The sequence below is a fragment of the Heptranchias perlo genome, chromosome 17, assembly GCF_035084215.1.
Source record: "Heptranchias perlo isolate sHepPer1 chromosome 17, sHepPer1.hap1, whole genome shotgun sequence".
Taxonomy (NCBI): domain Eukaryota; kingdom Metazoa; phylum Chordata; class Chondrichthyes; order Hexanchiformes; family Hexanchidae; genus Heptranchias; species Heptranchias perlo.
Window position 1 is genome coordinate 22328540 of NC_090341.1, and position 12436 is coordinate 22340975.

Sequence of the window (12436 nt, forward strand, 5' to 3'; positions counted from 1 at the left end):
ATAAAATAGGTCTTCCTAGTCTTGCCCATTAATCATCAGTGCCAGTATACACCATTAGTTCCTTTTGAAACCTTAGACCAATTTCCAGCTCAAAAACATCCAATGAGTTCTTTAAAAGGGGCGACAAAAAGATTTTCTATGCTAAATTAACAAATGTTTTCTGCGTCAGTGAATGTCAATCTTCCATGTCAGTAAAATGTCATCCTCTTCAATACAATGGGACAAGTCATTACTAAATACCATTTCCAAGTGACAATAATGCATCTACCGAGGCCTGGAGATTTCCTGTTACTTTTCCCTGCGTCTCATTAGCCACATTGTTGACTTCCTAATGTTTGCACTTCACCAGAACTGACCTTTCCTACTCATTCTATCTGGCTTAGGTATCTTAAGTCTATTGCCTAAGACGAAGTGAATATTTACTGCCACTTCACAGACATAAATCTAACGCTGATCAGAGTCAAGTATCTGCTTTTCCAAGCTAATCAGGAAGCTGCTTTGCACATTCACTTTGTAGACTGGCATAGAAGAGGTTATTTTATCTTTTATTTGTTTTTGTTATCCTTTGTTTTGTGCACCCTAAGATGCTGACACTGATTTCATCATTGCACTAAAAATATCAGGTACAATTGTGAGGACTGACACTTTGGGGAATTAGAAGCTTCAATGTAAGCATTTTTAACTATCAGTTATTTTGTGAATGTTCAATGCCCCAACAGTCAGAGGCACCTGTCACATGCACAGGTGCCTTACAATGTTTGATCCTGGTGGTTAATGGGAGCACAGACAAAACTTAAGAATATATCATGAATGGATTGATAAAAGGCCATTCAGCCCGTCAATTCCATTTCTTATACAGACCATGTAGAAATTGTATTAGAATGCGAAATCACAGATTTCCCATAGCACCCCTGAATGGTTCAACACCCCAGCTCAGCAAGCGGTGGTTAACTCTGCACAGGGACAAGCTCAATGGGCAGGAGAAGGGATGTGTGAAACTTTGCTACTGGTTTCAATGACAAGTGTTTGAAAGAGAGGCACAAAAAGGAAAGTATCTATTTATTATACTGGACATATATCATCATTCATTTTGCAAATCTTATTTCAAAACTAGTATTTATTCCAATTCTCTTTAATTTTTTATTGTGTCAGATAAGTATAACATCATTACATTAGGGGTCAGCCTTGGCTCAGTGGGAGCACTCTCAACTCTGAGTCAGAAGGTTGTGGGTTCAAGCCTCACTCCAGAGACTTGAGCACTTAATCCAGACTGACAGTCCAACGCAGTGCTGAATGAGTGTTGCACTGTCGGACATTGCTGTTTGTGGGACTTTGCTGTGTGCAAATTGGCTGCCATATTTCCCTACATTACAAAAATGACTACACCTCAAAAATAATTCATTAACTGTAAAACGCTTTAGGACGTCCCAAGGTCGTGAAAGGCGCTATTTAAATACAAGTCCAGTCCTTTCCTTTCCTTTAAAAGCACTGGCGAGGCTGTTCTCAAGGTCTGTTAATGCTGGAAGGTTTGTTAATGCTGGAAGACCTCAGCTAAAGGATGAGTTCTCCTAATAACACTTCCCACACACTGATTTCCACGTGTACAACTATAGAGGCTTAATTAAAAAGCTGAGTAGAGATAATGATATCAAAAGCAAAATACTGCTGGAAATCTGAAATAAAAACAGAAAATGCTAGAAAACCTCAGCAAGTGAGGTAGCATCTGTGGAGAAAAAAAACAGAGTTAACAGTATAACAGAGATAATGATATAATTGGTTCGGTGTCAAATTTTGTTTGATAACGTTCCTGTGAAGCGCCTTGGGACGTTTTACTACATTAAAGGCGTTATACAAATGCAAGTTGTTGTTGTTGGTATATTGCACCATGTTCCGGGGTTTAATCAAGGAGAAACTGGTCCTTTTTGAATTCAAATTTTTCAGGTTTTTATTCGGTTATCTGGAAACCAGTTTTTCAGTACACCGAGGGTTTAAAAGATGGTAAATATCAGGTGAAAACATATTGAACAGTCTCCTCAGCTGAATCTCTTTTAACATTGCACCATATTAGCAGGTGTTTTATCTGGAACAGCAACAAACTCCCTTAGGCCTGCATGTTGAGAGAATCTGTGTAAATTGAATCATTGTACTGTCAGAGGTATGCATTGGAATAAATGCGAAGAAACAAGTGACAATAAAGTGCTGACAGATGATTGAAATGCTAATTTTCACCTACTAGAAAGAAATCTAGCAGAACGATTGTCTAAAGCACTAACAGTTGAAGGACAATGCTTTGCTGCAAGGAGACTGCTTAGATAATACTATAGGAACACAATGTACCAGAGTTTAAAAGCCTCAGTTCAACTCACAGAAAATCGCTTTGTCTGATAGGCATGTCTAACATTTATTTACAAAATGAATAATGGTGCATTAAATTCCAAATCAACACACATATAACCATAAGCAAACAATATTCAAAACCCAATACAGCTTTTGGATTCATGTAAACAAAGATGCAATCATCTTTATTTTTTTTAAAAACACACCAAACACAATGGCCCAGAACTTGCTGTCAAAATAACGGTGAGGCTAATGGCACTCACAGTTATTTATGCGCAAATCGTACAACAACTTCAGGCGATGGCAGTTGCGTGGTTGAAAACAGAAATCAAAAAGTTGCTGTCCGAGATGCGCCGATCCGGCGTTAGCTTCACGAAAACGGCATCTTGCTGTCTGCCTTACCGTTGAAATGCATTGAACGGCGTGAAGTTCCTGCATTTGCGCGGTAGATACGAACTAAACTTGCCACAGAAAGTTACGTCATTTCAAGTCTAAGTGCCATTTTAACGACATTATAAGTGTTAATTACTGCCAGGCATTGAAAATTAACGATTACAAGTGCGAACATAAGAACATAAGAACATAAGAAATAGGAGCAGGAGTAGGCCGATCGGCCCCTCGAGCCTGCTCCGCCAGTTAATAAGATCATGGCTGATCTGATCCCAACCTCAAATCTAAATTCATGTCCAATTTCCTGCCCGCTCCCCGTAACCCCTAATTCCCTTTACTTCTGGGAAACTGTCTATTTCTGTTTTAAATTTATTTAATGATGTAGCTTCCACAGCTTCCTGGGGCAGCAAATTCCACAGACCTACTACCCTCTGAGTGAAGAAGTTTCTCCTCATCTCAGTTTTGAAGCAGCAGCCCCTTATTCTAAGATTATGCCCCCTAGTTCTAGTTTCACCCATCCTTGGGAACATCCTCACCGCATCCACCCGATCAAGCCCCTTCACAATCTTATATGTTTCAATAAGATCGCCTCTCATTCTTCTGAACTCCAATGAGTAGAGTCCCAATCTACTCAACCTCTCCTCATATGTCCGCCCCCTCATCCCCGGGATTAACCGAGTGAACCTTCTTTGTACTGCCTCGAGAGCAAGTATGTCTTTTCTTAAGTATGAACACCAAAACTGTATGTAGTATTCCAGGTGCGGTCTCACCAATACCTTATGTAACTTCAGCAATACCTCCCTGTTTTTATATTCTATCCCCCTAGCAATAAAAGCCAACATTCCGTTGGCCTTCTTGATCACCTGCTGCACCTGCAAACTAACTTTTTGATTTTCTTGCACTAGGACCCCCAGATCCCTTTGTACTGCAGTATTTTCCAGTTTCTCGCCATTAAGATAATAACTTGCTCTCCGATTTTTCCTGCCAAAGTGCATAACCTCACATTTTCCAATATTGTATTGCATCTGCCAAATCTCCGCCCACTCACCCAGCCTGTCTATATCCCCTTGTAGGTTTTTTATGTCCTCCTCACTCTCTACTTTCCCTCCCATCTTTGTATCATCTGCAAACTTTGATACGTTACACTCGGTCCCCGCCTCCAAATCGTTAATATAGATTGTAAAGAGTTGGGGACCCAGCACCGACCCCTGCGTAACACCATTGGCTACAGGTTGCCAGTCCGAGAATGTACCATTTATCCCAACTCTCTGCTTCCTGTTAGATAACCAATCCTCCACCCATGCCAGAATATTACCCCCAATCCAGTGATTCTTTATCTTGAGCAATAATCTTTCATGTGGCACCTTGTCGAATGCCTTCTGGAAGTCCAAATACACTACGTCCACTGGTTCCCCTTTATCCAACCTGTACGTTATATCCTCAAAGAACTCAAACAAATTTGTCAGACATGACTTCCCCTTTGTAAAGCCATGCTGACTTTGTCCGATTAAATTATGTTTATCCAAATGTTCTGCTACTGTCTCCTTAATAATAGACTCCAAAATTTTACCCACCACAGATGTTAAGCTAACTGGTCTATAATTTCCAGCCTTCTGCCTACTACCCTTTTTAAATAAGGGTGTTACATTGGCAGTTTTCCAATCTGCCGGGACCTTTGCCGAGTCCAGAGAATTTTGGAAAATTATTAACAAAGCATCCACAATCCCTACTGCCACTTCCCTCAAGACCCTAGAATGTAAGCCATCAGGTCCAGGGGATTTATCCGCCTTGAGTCCCATTAATTTAATGAGTACCAATTCCTTAGTGATTTTAATCGTATTTAGCTCCTCCCCCCTAGAGCCCCCTGTTTGTCCAGTGTTGGGATATTCTTAGTGTCCTCTACCGTAAAGACTGAAACAAAATATTTGTTCAGCATTTTTGCCATCTCCATGTTTCCCACCATTAATTTCCCGGTCTCATCCTCTAAAGGACTTACGTTTGCCTTCGCCACCCTTTTTCTTTTTATATAACTGTAGAAACTCTTGCTATCTGTTTTTATATTTTTTGCTAATTTATTTTCATAATCTATCTTCCCTTTCTTAATCAATCCTTTCGTTACTTTTTGCTGTCTTTTGAAGACTTCCCAATCTTCTATCCTCCCACTAAGTTTGGCTACCTTATATGTCCTTGTTTTTAGTCGGATACTATCCTTAATTTCTTTACTTAGCCACGGATGGCTGTCATTTTTTTTACACCCTTTTTTCCTCAGTGGAATATATATTTTTTGAAAGTTGTAAAATAACTCCTTAAATGAACACCACTGCTCATGTACCGTCTTATCCTTTAATCTATTTTCCCAGTCCACTTTAATCAATTCCGATCTCATACCATCATAGTCTCCTTTATTCAAGCTCAGTACGCTTGTTTGAGAACCAACCTTCTCACCCTCTAATTGGATATGGAATGTAACCATGTTATGGTCACTCATTCCAAGGGGATCCTTAACTAGGACATTATTAATTAATCCTGGCTCATTACACAGGACCAGGTCCAAGGTTGCTTGCCCCCTTGTAGGTTCAGTTACATACTGCTCAAGAAATCCATCCCTAATACACTCAATAAACTCTTCCTCACGGCTGCCCTGCCCAATTTGATTTGTCCAGTTAATATGATAGTTAAAATCCCCCATAATTATAGCTGTTCCCTTATTACATGCCCCGACTATTTCCTGATTAATACTTCTTCCAGCAGAGTTGCAACTATTAGGAGGCCTATATACTACGCCCACTAGTGTTTTTTTCCCCTTATTATTCCTTATCTCTACCCAAACTGTTTCATTATGGAGTCTCATTCCTTCATGTTTTAATTGTTCTTGGAGATTTTTTTTTAATTTGAAGGTTTTTTTTTTACTTTTTCTTTCTGTCTCTTATTCTCTCTTAATCCCTCTCTTTCCTGTACCAGATTTTGACATTGAATTCACCATTCTAACTTACACTTCCTTCTCAGTCCTTGTGCTGTTAATTTCACAATTCTTCAATCTGATTGGTTAAGGAGATACACAGTTGCTTGGCCTGTTCACTCAGATCCCAAATGCCCTGTAGAGGGCGCCGCGCAATTTCCATCTCATACTTCCAGCAACTTGCAGCGCAAATTATCATTGAGATTAAAAGGGCAAAGGCAAATCTAACTAACGGCAGACACCGTTCATTGACCGGTTACAGCGAATTCTGGGCCAAATACGGTGCCTGGTTTGTTATTGATTATGAATCGCACAGAGTTGCACTGTGTTTGCTGTCACACTGGGCAAAGATTTCCTCCGCGCTCGGTATAGCACAATCATAAACTCGTTCGTTATAAGCACATTTATGATTTCTCTACACCTAATGCCGAGAGGGAATCTTCCTCCTGTCATGTAATAAGAGTATCACATGTTGTTTTCAAGTGGACTAGAGAACAGAAGCAGTTATTATGGAAACTGCTTCTCAGTCCTTTTTCAGAAAATCCTGATTTTCTATCCTATGTATGTAATAACATTGTCTCAATCTTTCTTTATTTCAATGCATTGTTGTGAAAATATGCATAATTCAGATCAGCAGGTTAATCATCCCTATCCATGTTTCTTCATTATGATTTTCCAAATATGTGATCTTTCAATGGACAGTTTAGAAATGTATCTCTGCAGTAAAATGCTTGTCCACCATGATGTTACATTTTTGCGGTTAATGGGGTGAATTTTCGTGGATCACCAGCCTGTTATCGACCCACCCGATTTTCATTTCATTGAATGAGGTCCCACAATATTTGGGCAATCTACTCCACCTACTGCCTAGGAGGCAAAGGTGAGAATTTACCCCAATGCGTCATCTTAATTTTTGACGTTTTGCAGAAGGAAACACTGTTGGCCATGCTTTTGGAAGTTATTTGTAAATCTTGATGATCATCAACACCACAGAATTACTTCTTTTAAAAATTGAGATTACTAGATGACAATATTGCCACTTTGATGTTTTTAAAAGTCAGATTAAACCCATTTTTTTACAATTTTCTCTGGAACTGATCCAGAAAATTTGGTGGAAGTTTTCTTCACTTGTTAATTTGCTTCTTTCGTTTTACTAAAGATATCTATAAATTAGATATTTATATCACCATTCATTATCCTTCCTTCGAATGTGCCAACTGCACAGGGATCCAGGGCTTTTCCCTTCACTTTTTGCAATTGTACATTAATCCATTTTTGGGGGTGTAGAAACCTTTAGACCAGCACTAAACACATATAGGTTCATTAACACGTTCTACCAGCATTAAACCACGTTTTATCCAGTATTTTGCTAAAATTAGTGAAAAGGAAAATATGGCCCGTTATGTCACTAAATATAAACTTTGTAACTGTAACAAGCCTCAGGGAGCCTTCCAGTATAATCTAGAGATTTATCATTCACTTAGACTTTGCAGATGGAAAATCATGTAAAAAAAACATCAATATTGTAATGATCTACAGCTTTGTAATTCTAAGTACCTTACCATAAGCAATTCCCACTGGAAAGAATGTAAATTCTCAAACCTCCAGGCTTCAGCTGGCATTCCTAACAACAGGAACAGGGAAAACGAGCCGAAGATAACTCTTAGCAACTGGTAAAAGAACATGATGCTTCAACCAAAAAAAAGTACAGAAGCTCAGATGCAGACTAGGACATGCTGGGAATCTGTAGAATCCCACACTTATACTAATAACCATGCCCTCTTCCTTGCTGGCAATCATACAACATGTTGCATAGGTCTAATTCTTGGTAACATCAAAATAAAAAGGCATTGTTAAATATAGCCTCTTGCACCATCAGAAACGAGCACCATTTATTACCCATCTTTGTAAAGGTCTCTTGGTCTAAGTTCTCTATTGCAGTAAATGCCTTGCTTGACCTTCATTTGTTTCTTCCTTTTCCAACTGCACTGTGATAGATTTCTAATTCTCCAATTTTACCAACCCTTTAGTCTTATTAACAATAAAACATGATTCCATGTTGTGCTTCAGCATATTGCTGGAAAACAAGCTTATCCTGCCAGAGGATCTTAACAACAGATACTTCAATATTATATACTAACTGCAACAAATGACCCTGGGTGCTGCCATTTTTTTCTTTTCCAGAACTCTCAGGAACTCATTAAATGAAGAAAAGGTATTTAGAAACCTTATTTTCGTTAGCTTCTGTGCAGCAAGTTGATCTCAACATGGCCGGTGATGGGAGTGCCACAATTGACCTGAGTGTTCTCGAGCTAGGGGAAAAAAAATCAGTCAGGGTTTCCACTCCTAATGGCTATCCAGGGTTCCCTGGTGGAAAATGTACATGTGTGGACATCAGGTAAGAACAAGACGTATAATGACCCCATGATCAAATGACTTGCTGACACTCATTTCTTACATGAAGAATGACACGTTAGAATCCAACTCACCATATACCTCCCCACAAGTTTGATCAATTATTGAAAATAGTTGTTTAAAAATTAATGGCACTGAGTCCATTAGAAATAAGGGAGAGATCAAGTACTCGATCTTCTGAACCAAGATTAATGCGTCCCACTCAGAATTCTGTATGTAGGATATAATCAATGGTTTTGGTTTATTAGCCCCTCTGAAATAAAGTTACCTCCCCATTCCCTGATCATGTCTCTGCCACTTTCTACAGATTTAATCTACCTTTAGCAAATCTCCTATGGCACTGTTCATAGTGAGTCAAAGGAAGCACTGTAACAACAGGGCCATCATCATTAGGGTGTGATGGGAGAAGTGTTACAGGAAGTAAGTGCGAATTACAGGGAATGGGCACTATACACAAGATTTTTAAGACATTAATAGCTATTCAGCTTTAAAAATTCTGGATTAAATAGAGTGCCTCCAATGCTTCAGTAAATAAATGCCCCATCGCTACGGTACTCAGCGATTATAGACCAGGAAGGTCTTCCACTGGTAAAGTATATGCATGCGGACATGGGTTCAGATTTAATGCCCCCTCAAGTCAATTTTCTGGGGTCAGGCTATTTAATATATTCTCAGCTGGCTTGCCTCTGTTGGGAGCCCATTGGTGGTGGGATGGTGGGGTGGGTTTGGAAATGACCACTAATGATTGTGAGAATGTCGTGTAACGTATTCTCATTTTTTGGGTCTAATTTGAATACACCTTCCCTTATATTTTACATTCTCCGTTACTCCCGACAAAACTTTTCAGAAGTGACGAGGGTCGAGGGGAGCTGGTGAAGCAGCTCCTTGACTGATTTCCTGTCCCATCCATTCAAATTACACTGGGGAGCTGGTCTGACAGCCGTGGAAACTCCTGCCCTCACTGTCTAGACTCACAGTGAAGAATGACTACTTGGGTGTGGTGCTGAAGGGGTTGCCTTTGGTTGTGAAATGATAGTCCGGTATTAATCAGTGTCGTCAGAAAATGGTGGGTATGGGAAGAAAATTGGAGAGGAACAAACCAATCAAAATTCTTCATGCAAACCTTCTTTACATCCGACATGGAAAAAAACTGAGTTGCTGCTGAGAGCTGCATGTGCCTTTAAATGGCTAACACTTGAAGTGGTTGCTGTAATAAATTGGATAGCCAGATGATGAAGGATAGAATACCAGATCAAAAGCAAAATACTGCGGATGCTGGAAATCTGAAATAAAAACAGAAAATGCTGGAGAAGCTCAGCAAGTCAAGCAACATCTGTGGAGAAAAAAAGAGTTAACATTTCAGGTCGAAGGCCTTTCATCAGAACTGGAAGATGTTGAAAGAGTTAAAGTTTTTAAGCAAGTACTTGAGCAAATAAATTGATTTCAATAACTTCAGATCATAACCACTGCTCCCATTTTTTTTTTGGACAGCAATTGCTGATAATGGTTCTACTATTTACAGCTACTCCTGACCAACTTTTTCTTTCTTAACCTGTCCCATTACCACCTTCGCTGCCTCGCACCATCATCCCTTTTGTCATTTAATCTCTCTTGCCCGCGAACCTATCACAGACCTTCCCTATTGTTCTTTCCTCTCCTCCCCTCCCTCCCCTCACCCACTTTTCCCTGGCTCTATATTTGCTTAAAAAGTTTAACTCTTTTAACATCTTCCAGTTCTGATGAAAGGACTTCAACCTGAATCATTAACTCTGCTTCTTTTTCCACAGATACTGCCTGACTTGCTGAGCTTTTCCAGCATTTTCTGTTTTTATGATAGACTACTAGAGCCTGGTCTTCAGTTGCTTCCAAGCCTTTATTCACAGAGATCAACATTACCCACTGAACACCCCCTAGATAAGCTCCCTCCTATAAATGGATACAAGAGAGTCCCCAATTGATACCCACCACCTGAATACAATTAACACTAATTGATATAAATCACATGGATACAATTAACAGTTGCTTTCCATTTATGAATGTCTAAAGATTCTGAGTATCTGGAACTGAGGGAATCGCAGCAGAAATTATGCAAATCGCATTGATGTCCACATGAGATAATTTCCTGATCATTAGAATATGTTTATGAAGGCTATTTCAGACAGTAGCTTCCATTGCCTTCTCTGTACTACAGCAGAAAATCTACCAGTGCCAAAAATGTCTGATCTCTGCCCAATTTCATGCTCCTTTCTCTGCAGCTATGCCCACTTTGGGATCGAAACAGAGACCAAAATTGGCCCCAACGTCTATTCAGCTATGAAAAGAATTTAAAATATATTGTATTGAAACTTCTGCATTCTTTAGTAGTACATTGTAGTTGGGCGAAAGCAATTGCAGAGGTAAATTGTTTATTCATCCGCGATATCAGTAGCACCATAGGTTTATTGGTGGATCCCAACAGGTGGCACCTCTGTGTTTGAATAAGCACCTATAAAACAAGTCACAACAAAATATAATGTTGAAACAAACGTAAAAACATTGCAATTTTAAGATATCTTTCTTCACCTCTGGCACTCATTACCAACTTTTAATGAGTATGTAGTTACTGTTTGGATCCCCTGCTCTGCTTCTGGTTCTGGTTCTGGTTCAAATTTTGAAATTAATGGTTTTAGTACGATCTTATCTGCACCTTTCCAAGCTGCATTACAATTCACAAAAATGCCTTCTGAAACCTGACACATTGCAAGCACTACTCAGAGAGGAAACCAAAATCACAAACAACCGAAAAGGTCATAACCAAAATGAAAAATACACATCCTGACCCCCTGACTATGCCCCACTGTATCACAGACATTATTAAGTACTGGAATTCAAACAAATCGAAGTCTTGGAAGCTATGTAATCATGTTAAAATGTGCACCAAACCATAGCTTATAGTACTGTCACTTCCAGGTAACATCCCTGAGTAATAATCACAGCAGAGTTTGTTCATTGGAGAGAAATAAATGTTACATTAAAAATAAATGCAGCAATGGTAATAAACCATTATAAAAGTGCTGTTAGACATGCACAGCCATTTATGCATATACATTGTAAGAAGAATATGTGATAGTCTATGGTAAAAGTTAATGAAAATTTTCCTTACACAGAGACAAGTGAATAAAAACAGCCATGTGAAAAATAAAATGGTAAAGAATTCTAAGATCTTTGCCTACTCATTTCTTGTTCTGAAGTGATCAGACTGAATATATTTTTAAAATCTTTGCAGCACCAATCTTACCTTCTTGTATAGAGATGCAAAGTTCCATATGACATGGCCACAGACACACCGATCTACAGAAAATGATGAATCCAGTGAATTTTTCAGTTGTGATAACCATGTAAGGTGTTATGAGGGGGATTCATTCATTTGTCATTTTTCCATCACTGTACTTTTTCTTAATAAAGACATTTTCAAAAAGAAGTCATGCATTAGATGTTCAAAGGTCAAGCATTTTTTTCTGGCAATCTTCCATCACCGTGGGCTTTTCTAAATAAAGCACTTTGAGCACTATTGCATAAAACCATTGGAATTCAAACTGTGCCTGGATTAAATTTAGGTGGGTTTTTAAATAAAATCTATAACTGTCCCACTGGATATGATAAACTGTAGAAGTGATTGCTTTGAGCAGCCTAAAGAGCAACATAACTATTGTCAGCCAAAAACGATTCCAAGTTTAAAAGGATAATGGTTTGGAGAACTACCTCTCACTTTGAATCTAGACTGCTCTTTACTACTAATAATTCCAGCTATTTCACTGCTCTTATAGCTATGTCAAGTTCAAGTCTCTCATAGTCCACATTCTGTTGTCACTGTTCAAACATGGTGTCACCATTGCCTACTCCAACATCAACTGACAGCAATACATCACAGATATCACCATCCATTAATGCAGCAATGCTATTTCTCTGCTCTTTGCAAATAGTCTCTATTTAATCCTTTATCCATAAAGATCCCGGAGGGATCTGTCTTGGGGCCTCAATTATCCACAATATTTATTAATGACTTAGATGAAGACATAGAAAGTCTCATATCTAAGTCTGCCGATGACACAAAGATTGGTGGCATTGTAAGCAGTGTAGATGAAAACATAAAATTACAAAGGGATATTGATAGATTAGGTGAATGGGCAAAACTGTGGCAAATGGAATTCAATGTAGGCAAATTTTTTTTATTTTTTTATTCGTTCACGGGATGTGGGCGTCGCTGGCAAGGCCGGCATTTATTGCCCATCCCTAATTGCCCTCGAGAAGGTGGTGGTGAGCCGCCTTCTTGAACCGCTGCAGTCCGTGTGGTGA